The 20,407-nt window shown below is 34.2% G+C and overlaps 1 long non-coding RNA gene across 1 annotated transcript; it reads right to left on the bottom strand.

The window, feature by feature from the left end:
* Positions 1-1,085: 1,085 nt before the first annotated feature.
* On the bottom strand, positions 1,086-2,177 carry LOC311436039. Its single transcript, XR_014692571.1, has 2 exons — positions 1,986-2,177; positions 1,086-1,843 (listed from the first exon to the last, which is right to left on the bottom strand). It is a non-coding gene; the product is annotated as an uncharacterized lncRNA (long non-coding RNA).
* Positions 2,178-20,407: the final 18,230 nt, after the last annotated feature.

Raw genomic sequence — 20,407 nt, 5'->3', positions numbered from 1 at the left:
CCCCTGCTCTGCTGCAGAACGCGTCTGCCCTGGAGCCGATCGCCTCGGCAAGTGGCTCCAGACTGTCCTTGTATCTTTACAGCCATAGTAGTAATGAAGTTTTGATACAGTAATAGGAACAACTAATTACTATGCATTTCATAAAATTGGATCAAATATTACCTATGCAGTCGTATAAATACAGTAAGTAGGAGAGACTAATGAGTATTAATAACTAAAACATCATGTTAACCCATTCTACTGGTATTCCTGTGACAGGAAGAGGATCAGCCTTACTTGAAAAGAAGTAAAGCAGCTGAAATAGGAATAATGGAAACTCTGGAAACAGTATTCTTGTAGCTACTTTGTATTTGATGCCTTGCTTTCTGGATTTCTGGAAGTAAATCAACATCAGCTGACGTGATCTAAATCCAGCTTGTAGGTAGTCTTCATGGCTGACCAATCCAGCATACTGTAAACTTCCTTGCTACAGTCTACTTGACAGAATAAAAGTCACTTCTGGGACTGCAGTATTGAGAATGATTCTGCACATGTCAGACTGCAGTCCCTGAGGAAAAAGCTTTTATCCTGTCAGAGACTTCAGTCCCAGTCTTAAAAATCTGTACTTAAGTATATACATTTGTTTATCAGTAAAGTAAGACCTCTTGTCTCCAGAATGTGCAAATATTTAGACTGAATGCATAATTAAAACAAAATATTAAATTAACTAAGTTTAATTTAGTGGTTGTTTATATTAAATTATTAAACATTTAATCTTATTCATAAGAATCAGTGAGAGACATACTGTCACTTTCTCTAGTGAAGCAAACCATTGAAAATTTAAGACTTTCAATTGAATTTAGGACTTTTGAATAAAAGCCAGCTTTTAAATCATGGGGGAGAAAAAAAAAAAAAAGAAAAAAAAAAAAAAAAGAGGTTGATTAAATCATTCCACACGAACTTGTACATTTAAATGAAGATGCAGATATACTGTAGATTACAAGCACTAATATGTAGTGCTTGAAGTTGAGCCATCCATTATCCCACCCCGCCCCCCCAACACTCTCTAAGTTAAATGCCAGTTTCATAAATGGACAACAAAGTAGTAACATTTTCATTGATGATTCTATTATGTTATTTGGAATGTGTAAAGGAGCAAAGTTGGAAGACATGATCATTTTATCTGTGTAACACCAGCGAGCTCCAAGTGATGGAGACTTTCACGATCTAGTTAGTTATTACACAATATCTTACATTCACAATAATCCTCTGTTAACAAAGTGCTAATGGAGTCAAATGCAATATCCAATAATTGGAAAATCGAATAAATAAGGTTGACTTGGAAATCTCAGTCATACTACTTTTCTCCATGACATAGACATAGTTTGATAATTACTCCATAAACTTAGTGGAAGGGAAGATTTGAAATACTCTGAATGCTTTTTTAAAATGTAAATTCTTTCTCCTTAATAAGCTGCAGTGCTGGTCCTCAGTCTGCAGAGCTATGGGTAGACCAAATAGAATGTAAGAGACGGCAGGCTACACATAACTGATGAAATACTGACTCCCACTTTTGGCTCCCAGTAGGGATCCAAATTCAGACCTCATAATAAAATAAAAGTTGTTGTTGATTACCAACAACGGTCCAGTTCACAAATGCTCAGAATCATATTTGATTGTACATACATAGTTACAATATTGTATGCATTCCCTGTGGTCTTCTTAAAAGTCACACTGCTAATAATATCAAAACAATGGACCTGATGAAGGAACCATCAGGTGATACAGGTGCGTTGTAAACTGAAGATAAACTAAATGGTTAGAATGGTCACCTCTTGTCTTGAAATCCATGGTCATGTTGGACCTAAAAAGAAACATGCAGGAATTTGTCTATCTAGATGTCCTAGTTTGCCTTAAATTATGACCTAAGAACACTTCCTAATATTCCAAAACATGCTTCAAACAGATCTGACAATGATTTCTGTTTAACGTTTCATGCTTTTTACCTCTCAGCGTGGATTGTCCTAAGGGTATTCTCTACCATCTTCCCATCTCTTCCCTCTGTTTGCTTTCTTCTCTCAATCTTCCTTTCCCCTTTGTATTTTTTTTTTTTTTCCTCCTCTTCTCTCTCTTCCTTTTTCTCACCTTCATTTGGAGACTTGAAAAGGGAGAGCTAAGCCAAGGAAATGAGTTTTTCACTTTGCTCCAAAGCCAGGGAGATTTGTAGTCATCCTAATCTCTGCTAGTAATGAGTTCCCAAACCCAGGTGCTGCTGCTGAGCAAGCCATCTTCTGCTCTTATGGGCTTTACTGTCATGATTGACAGCTTCATTGGTCCTAAGGAATGCAGCTGTAAGGGCACAGCACCACTGCAAAAAATACCAACAACTCCAATGCCAACTAGACAAATAAAAATGTATTCTCCAGCATGTCTGGAGGTAATACCTTGGATAGCTCTCAGTTAACATGTATTCAAGTAGAACAGAAACCAGCATGTGTACTTTTAGCATGTTCATCCTGAAATACATGCAATAGAAACAAATGAGAAGCTAGAAGCTCTCTGTATGGCTTTTTTCTTTCTTTTTTTTTTTTTTTTTTTTTTTAAATCATGGAAATACACAGTTGTGAGCTGGAAGAGTTACATACATACCCTCATATGGCCAAAAAAGTCTACAATTCAATTCTTAAATTTCTTAAATCCATGTTTAAGAACCTAATAAAGAGCTACTTGGGGAATATTTATTTATTTATTTATTTATTTATTTATTTATTTATTTTAGTTGGTGGAAACATTTTACTTATCTGACTCAGAAAATGACTTTGGGTACCAAAATTTGGCCCTAAAACAAAGGCTCAGTATACTTCAAAATTTTTGCTAAACTGTGAATGCTTTAGGTGTCTTTTGAGGGTTTAAAATTGCATTATAGAACTTGCTTCAATTTATCACTGAAAGAATAGGTAAGACCAAGTATTTTTAAGATGTCTCTTGTTCATTAACAAATTAATAGCAAACAAATTTGTGATTCAACTGAGCAAGCCCTCACCCAACTTTTACTGCTGTGGACAGCTAAAGAAAATACTAGATGTGCTTCATTTTTCCTAACTCTTATTATTTCAAACAAATCACCACTTAGTGTTTTCAAGGCCATTTGTTTTTGATTAAACATTTCAGTTGTGTTTCAGAACAGAAATTTTTGATGTCTAATTCCCAGTGCCCTGTCCCTCACTATTTCAAACTATTATTTCCAGCCTTTGCGTGGCAGTCACAGGCCCCAGCTGCTCAGCTGTGGAAAACATTTTCTCCAGCAGCAGCAGCAGCTGCTTGGCAGGCTCCATAGCCAGCTGCGGGACACAGGCTGCCAGCACCGCTGGGGCTGTGATGCGGCTACAATGCCGATGCGGGTGCCTTGCTGCTGGTAACTTGATATCCCTCTCACTCTTCAGCACAATACTTTGAGCACTTGTCTCCATTTCAGTTCAAGCCATCAGTGTCAAAAAGCCATTATGATTTTTAATTGGTGCAACAAAAATGTGGTCATTGAGAGGTCATCCTGATTTCCTTACAGAATCTGAGCCTTAAAAATTTTCTTTGCTCAGTGGGCAGGCAAGTAAGCTCTCTGCCAAACAAAAAAAAATGTTTTTTTGCACTCTCACACATGACCCATATATTTGTGACTGGATTTTCAATGATGCCTTGAGGAACTGTGATTCCTGCGATTCACTGCCACCTGGAAGAGTCTAAGTTAAGCTGGAAGACCATCACTACCTCCAAATACAGTTTAACTGCTCAGAATGGCTTTCAGGTCTCATTTGGCACCATGGCAGAGAAATTAGGCTGGGAGCTAGGTTTAAATATAAATAAAGGTCTCTGTGGGTGCGTATGTGTTTAAATCATGCTTTATTAAAGAAAAGGAGAATTGATATAAATAAAATATGACTTTTTTTCTCAGTAAATCGTGTTCATATTGCTTTATTACCTTTAATCATGCAGAGCAAACACAGCTGGATTCTTTTTCAAATGGACCTATTTATTTTATTATTATAAATAATATTCATGTGATACATAAAAGCTTTAAAATTTTATAAACTCTACTGTATTTCTGTTTACTTAGTCATTTGCAAATTCAAATGATTTTAGCAAGAGTTACAGCTCTGTCATGTCTTTAGTTTCCTGACTATTCAGACTGTAGTATCAAACCTCTCATTACCAAATAATTTTGATATAGTCCATAATGTTTTCTAGAATGATAATAATCATTTCAATAAAAATATTTCCTCAGCATTCCAGAGGTATTGAAATTAACAGGATAGATCTAATAAAAATTCTCCTCCTATTTTGTCTGATATTTTGCCAATTAAATGTAATTTCAGTTCTGATGCTGTAAGGCTGCGTATGCACTCCCAAAGTGCTCTTTAAAGTATATATTTAGCTAGTAAATATTACTAAGTTTTGAGAGCAGTTTATAATTCACATCATGGACTGGATACACATTGACTCTTAGCAAAGGTTTTCAAGTAAGATTTTAAACATATATTGTTAATGATTTTGCTCTCTAGCCAACAAATGCAGTAAAAGTGAAAGTGCAAATGCCTTCAGTCGAGCATCCAAGGAGACATCTCTGATGGGCTGTGCAAATATTTGGCAAAAATCCATCTGAGGCCTCTTTAAATTAACCTTTTACATGGCACAGCATAAAAAGCCTCTTTGGACTCCTTTTGGATTCATAAGATGCTGAAGAGAGAAGGAAATTCTTCTCAATGCAAAATCATAGCCTATGATTTTGCCATAATGGCCACTATTCAGCAAATTTGGTCTGTGTTTTCTTCCTAGGGCATACACCCACACATTGAGCACGGTTCCAAAGGTGCTCAAGTTTGCTCACCTCATCAGTTGTTACATCCTTGCCACCAGCATGCAACCCAAGGTACGTAAGAGTTTTTCTGAAGTGTGGTGGATCTGTACTACTTGCAAGATTAAATCATACCAGTCCCTAGGTTTGCAGAATTGATCTTTGAGTCATGCACGATGAAGTAGTCCCACCTACTAGACTTTTTTCCTCTGGGCTGCATTAGATAAATCTATTAAAAGAACTAACTGTTCGATCTGGATGTTGCTTTTAGATATTTTGTCCATAAATGCTCAGAAACTGTAGCACTGGAGAAAAAAAGATCTTTCAAAGCTAAACTGAAGTTATTTGATCTGAGACAGTAATTTAAAACAATCCTGATTTTTGTCATTGGAAAAAAAAATCCCTCCTTTGAAAACCAAAGTTTACATAAAAGGAAGATAAATAACTTTTTCTCTTACATATTTGTATAGAACTAATCAATGTATTCAAACCAAACATTAATATTTTATTTTAAATCCCTCAGGTCTAATCTCAATGAAATTCTTTATTATTATTTTTAGAGCTATACTATCTGACAAACTTTCCTTTTGCCTATAAAGAATATAATTCCTTAAACATTAATATTTTTATTGTGCTCTTCATTATGTCAACCAACTTCAGACTCTACTGGAAAGTTGGCAGACTCATCTGAAAAAAAATAATAATAAAGATCCAATTAATTACAGCGTTTTAAGAGAATTTTAGAAATTGGCTAATGAAATTTACCTTCAAAATTCTCTATTAAAATATATACATGTATATTTTTATATTATTATTATTATTTTATATTATTACTAAATTTACAATTTGAATCCAAAAATTGCTGAGCACCCTGTCAGCTCAGAACGCTTATTTAAAAATATAGCCTGGCAAATTAAAAGTAGCCCTCTGTCTGTATAGGACTTCATTTCCTGCTATATTTTCCATTGAAACATTAACAGACATTATTGAAATTTTTATGACCAACAAGACAGTTATCTCTCCCCCATAGAAATAGGCTTTTTTTTTTTTTTTTTCTCCTTCCCCACCCGATTTTTCTCAAGATCTTTCTTTATGGATCTAGCATCATTCTGTATATTTTCATCATATTTTGTCAATATTTTTCTTTTAATTTTGCATGTTTTAATTTCTTTTAATAATCTTTTTTATATTATATATTTATATTCTTATATTAATTTTTATATATTTTATATTTATATTTTATATTATTAAATTCTTTAATTTCTCCTCCTCCTTTCTTGAAAGGTTCCTGGTCTTTCTGTCCTCTCCTCTAGGCTTTTTGTTTGATTCAGTCATTTTTAATTTCTCATTGGATTTATTACCACTCCCCTTTTCCTTTCCAACCTTTTTTTCCCTATGCTCTTTTCCCATATATGTCTTCCCCCACATTTCCTGAAGCTCTCCTTCCTTATTACCATATAGCTTTATCTTGGAGAATTACCTACACTTGCAATTTGCCATTAACTTGTGTGAATATGTTAGGTGAAGAGAAGTTACTGTCTTTGAGTTTAGCTGTTAGTTGAATCACCTCCACATCTAATGATTGTGAATGACTGTGGAAAGATTGGAAAGATGGATTGTCCCCAGTGACCTAGAACTGGATACCAACCTGGCCCCCTTGCTGTTCCCTGAGAACAAAGAGCTTTAAGTAGTATCCTTTAAGTAGACCTCCTGAAGAAAGCCTTAACACAGAGTAGCTTCCCTCCAAGTTTAATATGTGATGCTGGTTGGTTTTCTGGTGGGCAAGATTGGAAACTGGATTATCTGTGGCTGGAATAATTTTCTAGACAAGCTTGGGTTTGAGAGTAGAGAAACTCTGTCCATGAGAACTGAGGAACCACAGCTCCCCAGTCACCCCAGACTGGCTGCAAGGAAGCCTTCAGTCACTTCCCTTAACTCATTTGATGCTCAGTGAGACTGAACATCAGGCATCTTAAAATACAAAGGGGATAGATAATTTCTTAAAGTCTAACAGTAAGTACAGTAAAGGTAGGAGCTAAGGGAAGAAGAGGTGTGGTGTTTTTTTTTTTAATTATTATTATGATTTTTTTTTTTCTTATTTTGAAGGAAAAGAAAGCATGTGTAAAATGCTATAACTGAAGCGGAAAGTTGTTGCCTGAAGCTAAATTTAACAGAATACTAGACTTAATTGCTCTTTGGAAAATTTCTAAGGGGGCTAAGATAACCATAGGCAGTTCTTTGGCTTACTAATTTTTCATCTTCATGGGAGGACACAACTAAAGCTTGCAAGCAGGGGACACTGGCCTGAGGTTTACTGAACAGAAAATGAGAAACTATTGAGCAGAAATTGCTGAATGTAACAAATAATAAAGTGAGTAGCTGACAAAGGTTACAGATACTATGAGAAATGTTACAGTACTGAGAGAAATGACAAGCTTTCACAAACATATATATCTTCATAGATAATTATAGTGGAATATTGAACGTCTTTTAGGGAGTATGGCCTTGTGTTGCCAGCAGTACCCAGGTAAGTGTATCAGCAATACCAATCAGCATAATCAAGATAACCATACAAGTACTCCTAGTAATTAGTACAATGTAAGACTAATGTTACCTTAAGAAGATGACCAGAAATACCAAATTTTGATACAAATGTAGCAAACCCACTGGGAAAAACAGTAATAACATTGGCTTTTTTTTTTTTTTTTTTTTTTTTTTTTAATAGGGCATTGCTGAAAGTATCTTGGGGAAAAAAAATTGGAAATTGGAGAGAAGAAAGGACAAAAGGGTCTGGTCTAGTGTGCTCCTTCATAATTATGCCTTTGTAATTAAGTGTATAATGCACTCTACGATTGTGCATGTACTTATACTATGTAAACCTTGAAGTCTTTACCTTGAAGTCATGTAAGTTAGTATGGCAACAGAGGAAGATGATTTAAAGTCTCATGGAGGAAGCATGTTCTATGAAGTCTTGAGAAGGCAAAACTGGTTTGTATTTTATAGGTCTGATAGAATGTCACCTCATAACAAGGCCTGTAGGGCCTGTAGGGACATATAAACAGGATAATTAGAAATGCAGTTTTACTGACATCTGTGTGTTTAGCCTGCATAGGTAGCTGATATTAGTCACCATGTCCTGGAGATAAGTTTCATATACTTTCAAGTTTTACTAATGTAATTTACATATTGTATAAAATATGTATGTCCTACTACATAGACATGTGTATGTATCCTACTAGATAGAAAATAGATTTAAGATAAGTAGATATAAGTACATCCTACGGATAGAAGAAGTGTTCATTTTGCATCCGTATGTTGAGATATTTTTTTGCTCTCAAACACAAGTACCTTATAGGAAGTTTTAATTTCTATTTCTATGATACCAATTTCCTGATAGTCTTAAAACTTATTTCTTTAAAGACTACCTAAATTTAAATCTGTTATTGTCATGGGAAGTTGTAAAATGCAAAATAGTTTCAAAGGGATTGGAAAATATTTAAAAATTAGTGACATACACATGATTATTGATATCAAGGGGAGACAGCAAATTTATATATATATCTATATATTTAATCTATGTCAATATTATTTAACTTACATAAGTTGATTCCTGTCATCTTTAAAACCTTAATGTTTGGAAGCACGACTGTTCACTAAAATATCACGAAATCTGAATCAGGTCTCAATATAGGTTAATCAAAATTCTCATTGAAAATCCATCAATTTTGTTTGCATTTAAGATTCTTGGATAATGAAATTACAGTTCCAGATTCTAATTCATTCCATCTGGAATACAGTGAAAAGGCTGAAGGATTGGTTACTATCTGGTAATTGGGGAATCCCTGTCAGCTGCATTCACAGATTAAGCTTGACACAAAATAGATAGGTTTCTCTTTTATAATTTATTCACTGTTTTAAATCAACTACTCTTTACTCACAAAGTTTGTTGCTGCCCTCTCAAACTGTGGTTAATTTTTTTTTTTTTTTGAATTATAATCATGTTTATTTTGAAGAAAGTATTAAAAAGTCAACTGCATAGATTCCTGTAGTTCCCATGTACTGAAGTTTTCTTAAACTAGATCTTGTAATATCAAAGGATACTCTGCTTATGTTCAAAGTAATATTAGTAAAAAGGCAAGATTTCCCAGGAAGATAAGTCTACCTGAAGATTGAACCATGTATTAATTAACAGTTGATAAGCTTCAAGGCTATATATCATGAATCCAGTCAGTTATAGAATTATTATTGTCTTTTTACAATGAATTAGATATTGTCAAAGCTGCTGACTAACAGCAGCAGTCTCCTAAGCAGAGCTCAGCTCCATTCACAGGACTATTTCAAAGCCAATACATCACCCAGACTTCGCATAAGGCCTACTTGGCATCATAATTAAATTAGCAGTAATGAAAGTTTCTCTAGGGTAAGTGTATGTTAATTCTGACCTCAATTCTCCATAAAACTTAATTATCCATTTTTCTAACTGTTTCAAGTATTCAGTTATTTGTACAAACCACTGAACTTCAACGAAGACCTCTGCACCACTCAGAGGACAAAGAATCATTGGTTCATTTAACATAAGATCACTCAGTTTACCATAAGTCCTTTTCTGTTCAAGACCATAGAAAAAGTGAAACTTACATTTCCTAAGACCATAGGTCACTGACTTTATCTGCTCTGGACACAGATATCGAGTATATGGCAATGAGATTGCCTTAAAAGGAATGTAAGTAGAATCTGCTTTTTACCCAAAATAGTGCTCCTTCATTTTCAAAAATGTTGAATTAATTCAAACATTAAGAACACATAGAATAAACTAGCACACCATTTATTTATTTATTTTTAAATCTATTTCATTTTCTGTCAGAGCTATTCATATCAGCGTCACCTAGGATACACTGGAAAGATGCATCTGCTCATAAGTTCTAGCTCAGACCAGGTGGGAATTGTTGCAGAAGTTTGGAGGCTAGGATTATCTTCACTAACACACTAACAACAGCTGTTCTCTCTCGTTCTCTCTCTTTCTTTCATCCTCTCTCTCTTTTTTTTTTCCTTCTCTTTTTTTTAATGATGATTTACTTTTTTTCACTGATTATCTGACCAGAGCTTCAGATTTAAAGTGAGTGACAGCATGCACTAAACTAGTGCTCTATCCGTACAGTCACAAGTGACTCCTCAATAACCAAAGCACTGCATTTCATGGGCTTTAACATAAGCATATGCTCACAATTCACTGTCATTCAAACAATTTTTTTTTTTCATGAAAGGAACCATTACAAGGGCAAGTGCTTGGGGAGGCCTCTGAAGTTTACATTTAGCATGGGAAGGAATAGTGTATACTACTTTAAGACCTTCGTCTTGTCACTTGCTTACATGAATTTCTGAAGGCAAATGATTGTAAACAGCAAAATATTTCTTTTTGTCTTTATATTCCCTAATTAGAATGAGAGGCAATGCAATTTCACAGATATGAGTTTAGGCTGGATTTCCAGGTGTTGAAGCCTCTATTTGTCATTTGTTGCCATTGGAGGGTTCAAAGTTGTGGATTGTTACATAAATAATCAATAATTCTAAGAAACTATCACTTTTCTCATTTTACGTAGAACAAGTAATATCCCAATATTTTTCAGAATAAGAACTGCAATGCCCTTTTTTTTTTTTTTTTTTTTAACGAGCCACCTAGAGTCCATTAAGTTTAAAACTGTGGTTTTAAACTCTTAAACTCCCTTAAACTTCTTTAAACATAAACTTAAACTCCTTTAAATTCCTAAGCTCTTGTTTTTTTAAATAACTTAAACAAAATGACCTGGTAATATTAAAGGTGTTAGAAAAACAGAAATCATAAAAGAAATATGACAAAAACATGGCTTTAAACAGTATTAAAATTTGCCAGATTAATAAATTAGTCATGCAGTAGTTCATAGAAACCTGTGCAGCCATCACACACACACAAAAATCTAAATACATGGCAAAAATATTTTTGTTGCAATTCTTTTCCAAATACCTTCCTTTATTTTGATAGTATCCTCTGTGCTAGTAGTATGCTTATAAGTGCTATTAATAAGAATCTTTTATTTCTTATAACCTTTCTGTTGATATCAGAAATCTATTTGTAGCTTATTACTGAATCAACCCAAGACTAACCTGTGATTTAAAATAATTTTTATATAATATTATCTTACATTTTTCAACTTGTTTTTGATTTTATTAAAAAGGCTGTGTTTACATACAAATTTAAAAATAGTATGTCCTAGTGCTCATTGAGACCAGACAGTTCTTTAAATAAAATCTTCCTTCTATTCCAAATAAGCTAAAATCTTGTTAAGGGCAAGCTTGCAGCCTAAGCATTCACCATTTCTAGGACTGAAATACAGGTATATTATATGCTATATTAACTCAAATAACAACTTCACTTCTTCTGAAGTGACTAAATAGAGATGAAGTAATGAAGATTTCTTAGAATCCTGTGCAAATAAACTTTGAGAGGGATGGATTTTTTCTCTCTTGGTAGTGAGATTTTTGGTGGAGGGGATGTTTTTATTTTCTTTGTTTCTTCATTAGGTATTTTGTCAGTACACCCCTAACAAATGCAATCGATATATATATATACATATATATATATGAATGTATATATGTATATATACATGTATATATGTATGTATATATACATACATGTATATATATATACATACATATATATATATGTATGCATATACAGAGAACACAGTGGGAAAATATATAAATTAAGACAACGCAATAAAAACAAATAATGATAAATTACAAGCTTCCAAAGCACAATCAAAACATCCCCTATTCTTCTAATTTTCCCAGTTACAAACTTGAACTTTTTATTTAACAACTGGAGTCCTACAAATACACATACATGCAACTTAACTGAGATAAACAAACCAATCTACTATGATAGAGCTTACTAAAAGTACAAAATTATTTGTATATGTAAAATGGCACATTTGGGGATGTTCCATATTCTAACCCCTGTAAGAGACTGATTTTTCAAGTCAGATGTTAGAGGTTTTATGATCAATATCTAAAGCAAGAGAGTTCTGGCCGTAAGCATAACAAACTGCTAATCGATGAAGTGCCACAGAGATAGGGAAGAAAAAGATGGAAAACTTTCACAAGGCATTACTTGTCACAAAGATCTCTAAAAAGAAAAAGTAGAGCTGTGTGAAAAATAGGTCTCATGCTTCATAAAGAGTTTTTAGTCTTTGGATGGACTTTCTTTATCTTGAAATACGTCAGAGCTGACATGCCAGAAGTATGCTAGAAAGTTTTTAATGAAAATAGTAAAATATTTTGTTTAAGAAATTGACTCCAATGAAACATTTTCAAAATGTCAGTTTATATTTCATAGTAATATTTTGCTTTGAATTTTCACATAAAAGATCAAAACATTTAGATGAAAAGTACATTCTTAACATTAAACATATTTTTGTCAGAAAAAATGATAAGGTTAAAAAATTTTGAAAAACTATAGAGAAGTATCTGTACCCTGGAAAACTCCAAGAGCATTACTGTATTCGGTGGAAGATATAATTTCTCTAAACGCTTTACTCTCATCTCTCAGAGCCACGGAAATGATATGTTGTGTTGACACAGACTGTGACAATCAAATTGTGTGAATAGCATGTGCTGGAGGTTTATGCATATTAATAACCATGGTCTACATGTACTGCTATTCTACAATGCATAGTAACACCAAGTTTTTTGAAAAAAACTTTTCACAAAGATGTGTTTTGCAAGCCAGTACAGGTAGCCAGAACCCTGATGCTCTCTTGAGTGAAACTTTATTAATAGTGTGGTCAGTGGATAGCACGCAGGCTGAGTCTCCAACAGTTTTTATTACACTTGGAGTAAATATGTGAGCACCATTCACATGAAAGACAAAGAAAACTCATTTCTCAAAAACTGACACTTATTATTAGGCACAAAGAAATTACCATGATCGCTAGCACTATCTGACACATAGGAAGCATTTAACCTTGTCTACCTGTAATAACCTTGTCATATGAGAAGATTCTGATACATTCATTCAGAAATGGGCATACCTCAGTCTTTGACACTAAGAGGAAATGAAAGCAGGCTTCATGGGAGAAAATGATTATTTACAGTTTTTACTCTATTATCCTTTTTCTTCCTGTTAAAATTGTTGGATTATTACTGGTATGAAAGTATTCTTGGATAAAGTAATCAATTCTCTAGCTATTTAGTGAGTTATTTAATTAAAGTCATATTTGGCCTTTAGGTGGCTGCTGATATGTTGGAATCCAGGTATGGGTTTTATGTTGTTATTTATTTGCATACAAAATAATCAGGTATTTTACTAAATGTACATGAAGCTTAGTATCTTGCCTACTTAATTGCCTTCTTAATTCTAAGAAGAGAAGACTAAAGAATAATAATAAGAAAAAATATATACACTGCTGCTTACTAGGTGGAAAATGGAGATCACATTATTGTTCTCTCATTAATCTGGCTGGTGGTATTGTTGGTTGCTACTAAACATGTATATGATTTATCAACAATCATACTTCCCTGAAGATGATAGCTTGCTAGATTGACCTTTATTCAGATTAAATGAAGGAATAATTAAATGTCTTCTTATTTGGAGATAGCTGAAATATCAGAAGTACAGAAGTTACTAACAAACACTGGTCTTCATAAAGCTGCTGGAACAAGAGCTCTGGAAAAGAGCTTTTTCTCCAGAAAAAGTTTTTTCTGGAACAGATAATAAATGCTATGGCAAAGGAATTGTTGAGCTGTATGGCAAGTCTCAAGGGTAAAAGACTGAAAAACTAGAAACAGTGAATTTAACAAAAGAAGGAAATGATGAGTATTTATTTATTTATTTATTTATGTTTTTATTGTAGGTGTCTAGCTAGAAAGTCAGTATGGACTTCTAAAGAATGAAAACTATATTTTGTTGTTTATTCCGTCTTTGTCCAGGGTAATAGGAAATATTTTGTTTTAAAAAAATGCAGTCATCCCATATGTTCCTGACTATGCAAATAACTTTATTCTCTGTTCTGAAACAGATCTTAAGAATTATCATACAGGCAGCTATTTTACACTTGTCATGGAAAAGAGTTTTCTTACCTTATACTGTATACCATACCATGTCAGATAGGACACAGATGATTATCTCATAGTTTCCTCAAGTAGTTTCACTCAAGTAGTAGTCTTAAGTGACTCTGGAAGAAGGACTGTTATTTCAAATAAACCTCACTTTTGGAGGTGCCAGTACCCATTATTTTATATACACTCTAAAATTCCACTCCTAGATGGGTTTCAGCAGCAGAAAGGTCATCACTTGTGACCAGTAAACCGTCAAAGATAGAAAACCTGAGACATATTTTATAATAAGAATGATGGGATCCCTACAACTCTATTTCTTGGCCTTCAGTGGAACCTGAAAAAGTTCTTATCCGTGGAAAATCTCTCAAGCAATGACATTGCCTCTTCCTTGTCATTGCCAAAATGGGAATAGAGAGCATTAGTAAGGCATTGCCTCTGACTGAACAGATATATTGTACACACAGTACCTCACTTTGTGTGGCAAGACTATTAGTACATTAAGGCTAAGAAAATCAGCAGTGTCATGGCATGATGTATATAGATCAATTACATCTGGCTATATTCATGTATCATTGTTACATTATAGTCAGTGATCCCTGCAAAGTTGATTTCCCTCTGACATGATGTACAGATGGATAAAATAAGCACATCAGACTAAAACAAACAAACAAAAAACAACAACCCCTGTAATCACAGAATAAGAGAATGGTTGAGGTTGGAAGGCACCTCCAGAGAACATCTAAGTCCAACCTCCCTGCTCAAGCAGGGTCACCTAGAGCACATTACACTGGATCGCATCCAGGAGGGTTTTGAATATCTCCAAAGAAGGAGACTACACAACCTCTCTGGGAAGACTGTTTTAGTGCTCTGTTTCCTGAACCATAAAGAAGTTCTTCCTCATGACACCTCCTGTAGTTCAATTTATACCCTTGTGGTTCAATTACCCCTTGTAGTACTCATTATACCAACACAGACAATTCATGCCTGCTATCCCAGTATGGGGGGGAAAGTCTCTTCCTGTCCTTAGTGGCTTCTTCAACCATGGAATTACCATTATCATTGTCAACCAACTGGCCTTGTCAAGTCCTCCCTTTCTGCCTTGCCATTTTCCTTTTTTGCTTTTTCGATGTGGTCTCTGACAGACCTTTTGCTTACTTTCAAAGAGAATGTGAAGAAAATAATATATACATGTATATATGTATGTATATTTTTTAGAATGTTCAGATTTTTCAAACTTTTGTGGGATGGAAGAAACGCTTTCTGCAGTGTGTCTACTCTTCAGTTCAATAGTGGTTAAATGAACAAACACTAAGTGTAAGTGTTTATGGAATGGAACTCAAGTATAATATATCAGGTGAGTAGTCACATGAAAAACAAACAAACAAACATAAAGGTCTTTCACATAAGTGTTTGTACTAACCCTCAGTTTAAAGGGGGATAACACACAGAAGTCCAGGTGGCACTCCAAAATTAACTTTAATTTGATGCAATTCTTGTTTCAGGTAAGTGAATTGCATAGTTTTGTATGTTACATCTGAAGAAAGAACTGAGCCAAGCTATAGCTAAAAGCTTGTAGCAAGATGTCTTGAAAAAAGACAAGAATCTCTGAAAGTGATCCAGAGGCTTATAATATTTCTAAGGTTCAATACATTTTCTGAATGTGTTCTCACGAAGACCACAGAGTAGGACCAGACTGCTAAGATCAATTTCATGATCAACTATGTTTTTAGTATTTACTTTAATGTCAGTTTAGATTCCTGTAGCAAAGAAGGCAGTGTTTTCATGATGCATCATCTGATATAGATTATTTATTATTTTTCCTTTATCAGTGTGTAAATTAGATTATTTTTAAATCAATAAGATGGGTACAAGCTAGATTGTAATACCCTTACTGCATTTCTGAATAAATGTTTTCAGTATTTTCATTACAAAAATCTATATGATTCATAAGAACCTCTTTTCTCTTCATGAAGTGAAAGCATGATCCTACAGGTCCTTGTTCATGTCAGTTCTGAGTAATCCCAATTAAATAATGCAGCACTATTCCCATGAGTAAAGCTTTGCCTGGTTGTCATAACATTGAATCAGTAATTATAAAACACATTGGATGATGGCTTTTTTTTTTCTTTCCCTTAATTTGATTTTACAGTCTACTTTGCTTAGAAATATCTTCCATCAATACATTTTGTAATTGATTTTGAACACATAGTTATATATGTTAATTTAAATACCTCTTGCAGCCACCTTCTGGCGAGTTGCAGTATCTCAGCCATTAGACATAAACTGTAAAGAATATAAATCATACTTTAGAAAAGCAATGAGAAGTAAAATGCAGAGGAGAACAGAACAACATTCTGCCTCAAAAATTTGCCTAGACTTTTGGACTTTTTTTTTCCTATTAATATAAATCTTATTGGACCTGTTAATAATGTTTAAGTAAATTGATGATATATTAGATACAGGAATTTTTAATTTATTCTATTTACATATGCATTAAAATTTTTTAAAAATATGACATTTCCTAATAAGCATTACTAGGCTGCCTATTTACTGATATAATTAATGGAAGAAATTGGAAATTATTTTTTGTTTGTGGAGCCAAAACAAATCAATTTTAATTTTTTATCAGAGATATTTTAAAATGCCAAATGTAAAAATTTAAATACAAAACTCTTAAGACGGGTCTTATCAGTCTATGTAAAGGGAGCCATAGAATATTCAATGACCCAGAAACCACTCTTTATCTTGTGCATCTTGATAAAAGTTCCAGTCAGAGTATAAAACTTGTGTTTCCATAAACTTAAAATCTTGACATTTTATGAAGTAAGCACTCCTCATAGTGCTTATTAGTATTTTTCTCAACTTTTCAATATGTAAATAGTTGACTCCACCTGCTATTCTTTCTGTGGAATCAAGCACACAATAGCCAAGCAATATGCCCTCAAGTGCCTGGTTTCATTTTCTGAGAAGTACTATTGACATCAGTAAATGATCTAAATATATAAAATTACTCTCAAGCTCAAGTATCTGTAGAAACTGTGATTCAGAGAAAGCAGCATAGTTTTAAGAACATTTCCTGCATTGTCCCTACAATTAAATTCTGTACATAATTTGTGGTGTACTAGTTTAGCCCATCTAGTCTAGTTGATTGGTTTTGATTTATTTACTTATTTTTTAACGTATATATGGTTTAAATATATAGCATATCATAGGATCATAGGATAACTCAGGTGGTGAGGGCCTTGTGAAGGCCTCTAGTCCATCACTTTTCTATAAACGAGACCAGCTGTGAGACCAGATCTGGCTGTTCAAGACTTTACCCTGTCAGTTCCTGAAAATCTCCAAGAACATGGCTGTTCAACCTCTCTGGTTGACCTTTTTCCCTCATAGGGAAAAAGTTTCTCTTTACATCTAGTCTGAACTTCTCATTTCAGTGTGCATTTGTTTTCTCTTACCCATGCAACACCATGGAAAGCCTTGCTCCATCTTCTCAGTACTTTCTCTGGAGGTCCTGGCAGGCCACATTTAAGTAGCCCCCTCAGCAAAAGCTTATCGAGGTTGAACAAGTCCTACTCGCACAGCCACTGCACAGAGGATGAATGATCCAGCTCCAAAACAGCTCAGTGGCCCTCCACTGGACTCACTCCCTTTTACATACATTCTTTTTGAGCTGGGGGAAACCCAAAACTAGACTCAGTATGTGATCTAATGAGTGATGCATAGAAGGGGATAAGCCCTTCTCTCAACTGACTGTCTGTGTGGGATTAATGCATCCCAGAAAGCTGGTGACCCACTCAGCTGGCTATACTCAGCTTGCTGCCCACCAGCATCTCCATGGCCTCTTCCACAGAACTGCTTCAGCCTGTTGATGGTATTGTCAGAGTTGGAATGATAATTAGCTTATCATTAAAAAGTGAAAATCAGTGAGAAATTTAAAGCTGTAAAACCACAAGGCATAGATGACTAGGAGGGCATTTATCTGCAGGAGTTTTGTTGTTGTTGTGGTTTTTGTACCCCAGAGTTCATACACCCTTCTAATTTTAACCTGTGAACATTTATTACAGCTCAGACTACCAGTGCCCCACTAGGAGAAACTGTCTCAACACACACCTAACTTTAATTTTTATGAAGAATCTTGAAACGTACTGCGTCATAGAAGGTAATCTATAGCTGTGCAGTGAAAGAAGTAATGATTTAAAACTGCTGCCAGCAGAGCTGAGCTTCCCATGTTAGCTTACAAACTTATCCTGATTTACAGAAATACTTCCTTACAATCTGTCCTCAAACATTTTGGAAAATTCAAGAGCCTCAGTAAGTTTATTACATAAACGGGTATAGAGATACTGTCTAGGCTTACCCATGTAAATAGATAAAATTACACTTTTTTTTTTTTTTTTTTTTTTTTTTTTTTGTCTTCTCTAAGTATAGTTTTCCTATTTAATGAAATTCAGAAGTCTCCTTGTCCTCTGCAATCTGCTGGAATTTTAAAGTTGGAATTTTAGCTAGCTGCTGCAAAGTTGTCTAAATGCTTTTTATCATCAGCAGATGATTTGTATTTTCAGTGATTCTACACACAATTTTATTCCACCAAGGAAATGCTTGCTTTCTTTTCTTGCTATACTTGAACAACACTGAGTAGGAGATAAAATGATATATTTATCTTCCTCATTCTCTTTCCTCTCAGGTAAACCATAATATTTCAGTTCATGTCTTTTATATTGCAGTTTTTGACTTTGTACAACCCAGAGGAAAAGAAAGAGTAGGAAGTGGACAGGGACTTTTCTGGAGTTTGCACATGGGGTTGGTACAATGAAAACATACCAGATGAGGTCTTTCTGTTAAGAAGAAATGTGTTGTTAAAGAACACTAGATAGAAGAAGCAAACAAGCAAAACAATATTTAGAGATTTGAGCACTATTATGGATGTGTCTGTGAACTTATACCACAAGCTTACATTTCTGTTTCAGTAACTGTTGAGTAAAGTTCCACCAGCTGCAGAGATCAGAGGTCATTTGCTGTCAGGATCCTGAGTAGTTTGAAAATGAGTGTGATGAAGTCATTTATTTCAAGCTCTGAAGAGTATGGGTGACATACAACACATGTTATCATGGTATGGAGGCTAGCAAAACAGTTTTTAATAAGGTATAAAAGACTGCGTGTATGTGTGTGTGCCTTTCTGCATAGTCTACAGACTGTATGTACAGAGACATTTCATGTTCTGGTGGAAGCTTATATTTAACACAAAGAGCAATGAGTTACCACAGAATTTATGGAAAAAGCCAGATGAGTGAGGAATCTAACATGAACTTCCTCTTTAAAGAAGATTGAAAAAAAAAAATTGAAATGCTGTGCATGTTTTGTTTGTTTGTTTCATGGTATTAATTTATTATTGAGAAAAAGATTACATAGTATTTTATCTTTTAAGAATTTAAGATATATAAGCAACATCATTTCAAAAATAGGAATGCAAAAATTCCAGAAAACAATCAATTCTGGCCTGTATTTCAGTAAAGAGTTAAATGTTGCTGAAGAAGAAAGAACTATAAAATTGCAGTTGGTATTTTTTTAGTCTCTCTATACTGCATTTAAAATGTACATCCAGCTGCTTCATTTTTTACCACTTTCACACATCTCTGTACTTACATTCTGAGTTCTTCATTATTTAACATAATTTTGTTCTTTTAATAAGTTTTCTTCATTTTTCCATGTGCTTTCTGGATTTTTCCACTTTTTTTTTTTTTTTTTTTTTTTTTAATCAAGCTGCAGTTTCTGGAAGACAATTTGTTTTAGCACTTTCCACATCCTTTACTTTGTGTTTTAGTTCTTTCACAATGACTTCATTCTTTGTGCCTAATCAGTCTATCAAACCATCATATGTATTTTTAGACAACTAGTATCTAGGCACCTTATTACTATTAAAGATATTAAAGAGTGCTCTAAAATAATACTGCAAAAAGAAATATTCATCAGGAAGAGTCATGCCGCAAAGATACAAGTAGCGCTGACAAAGGTGACTAAGGGCTGGTCATTTCAGCTCTCATACTCCGGAAACCTGCAGGACAAACAGCCTCGCAATTAAATGAAGCAAGAAAAATGAAATCTATTCTGCATTTTATGTGATGGAACTTCTGTAAGAATGGTGGTAACAGGCATTCTACATCTGGGTTTGCACAGATAGTAACAACTAGAGAAGATATTGGGGGATATATGAAGAATCTTATTCTACAGAATAGCATTATGAAATTGGCCAAAGAGAATGGGACATAATCGCATTTTCTAACCTGTGCCATGTGCAGTCTATGTGAAATCTTTTGCCCCATTCTGCTCTCATGAGAGTTCTTTCTCACTGTAACACCCATTCCAGGACTAAGAAAGCCAAGTACAGCTTACACACCATGTATACACATGTATACATATTATGTATACATATGTATATGTATGTATACACATATACATGTACGTACACAGATTACTGTGGTAGCTCCA

The sequence above is a fragment of the Aythya ferina genome, assembly GCF_964211825.1.
Source record: "Aythya ferina genome assembly, chromosome: 4".
Classification (NCBI taxonomy): Eukaryota; Metazoa; Chordata; class Aves; order Anseriformes; family Anatidae; genus Aythya; species Aythya ferina.
The sequence above is the reverse complement of the archived record's forward strand: the minus strand, read 5'-3'. Positions and strand labels throughout refer to the sequence as shown.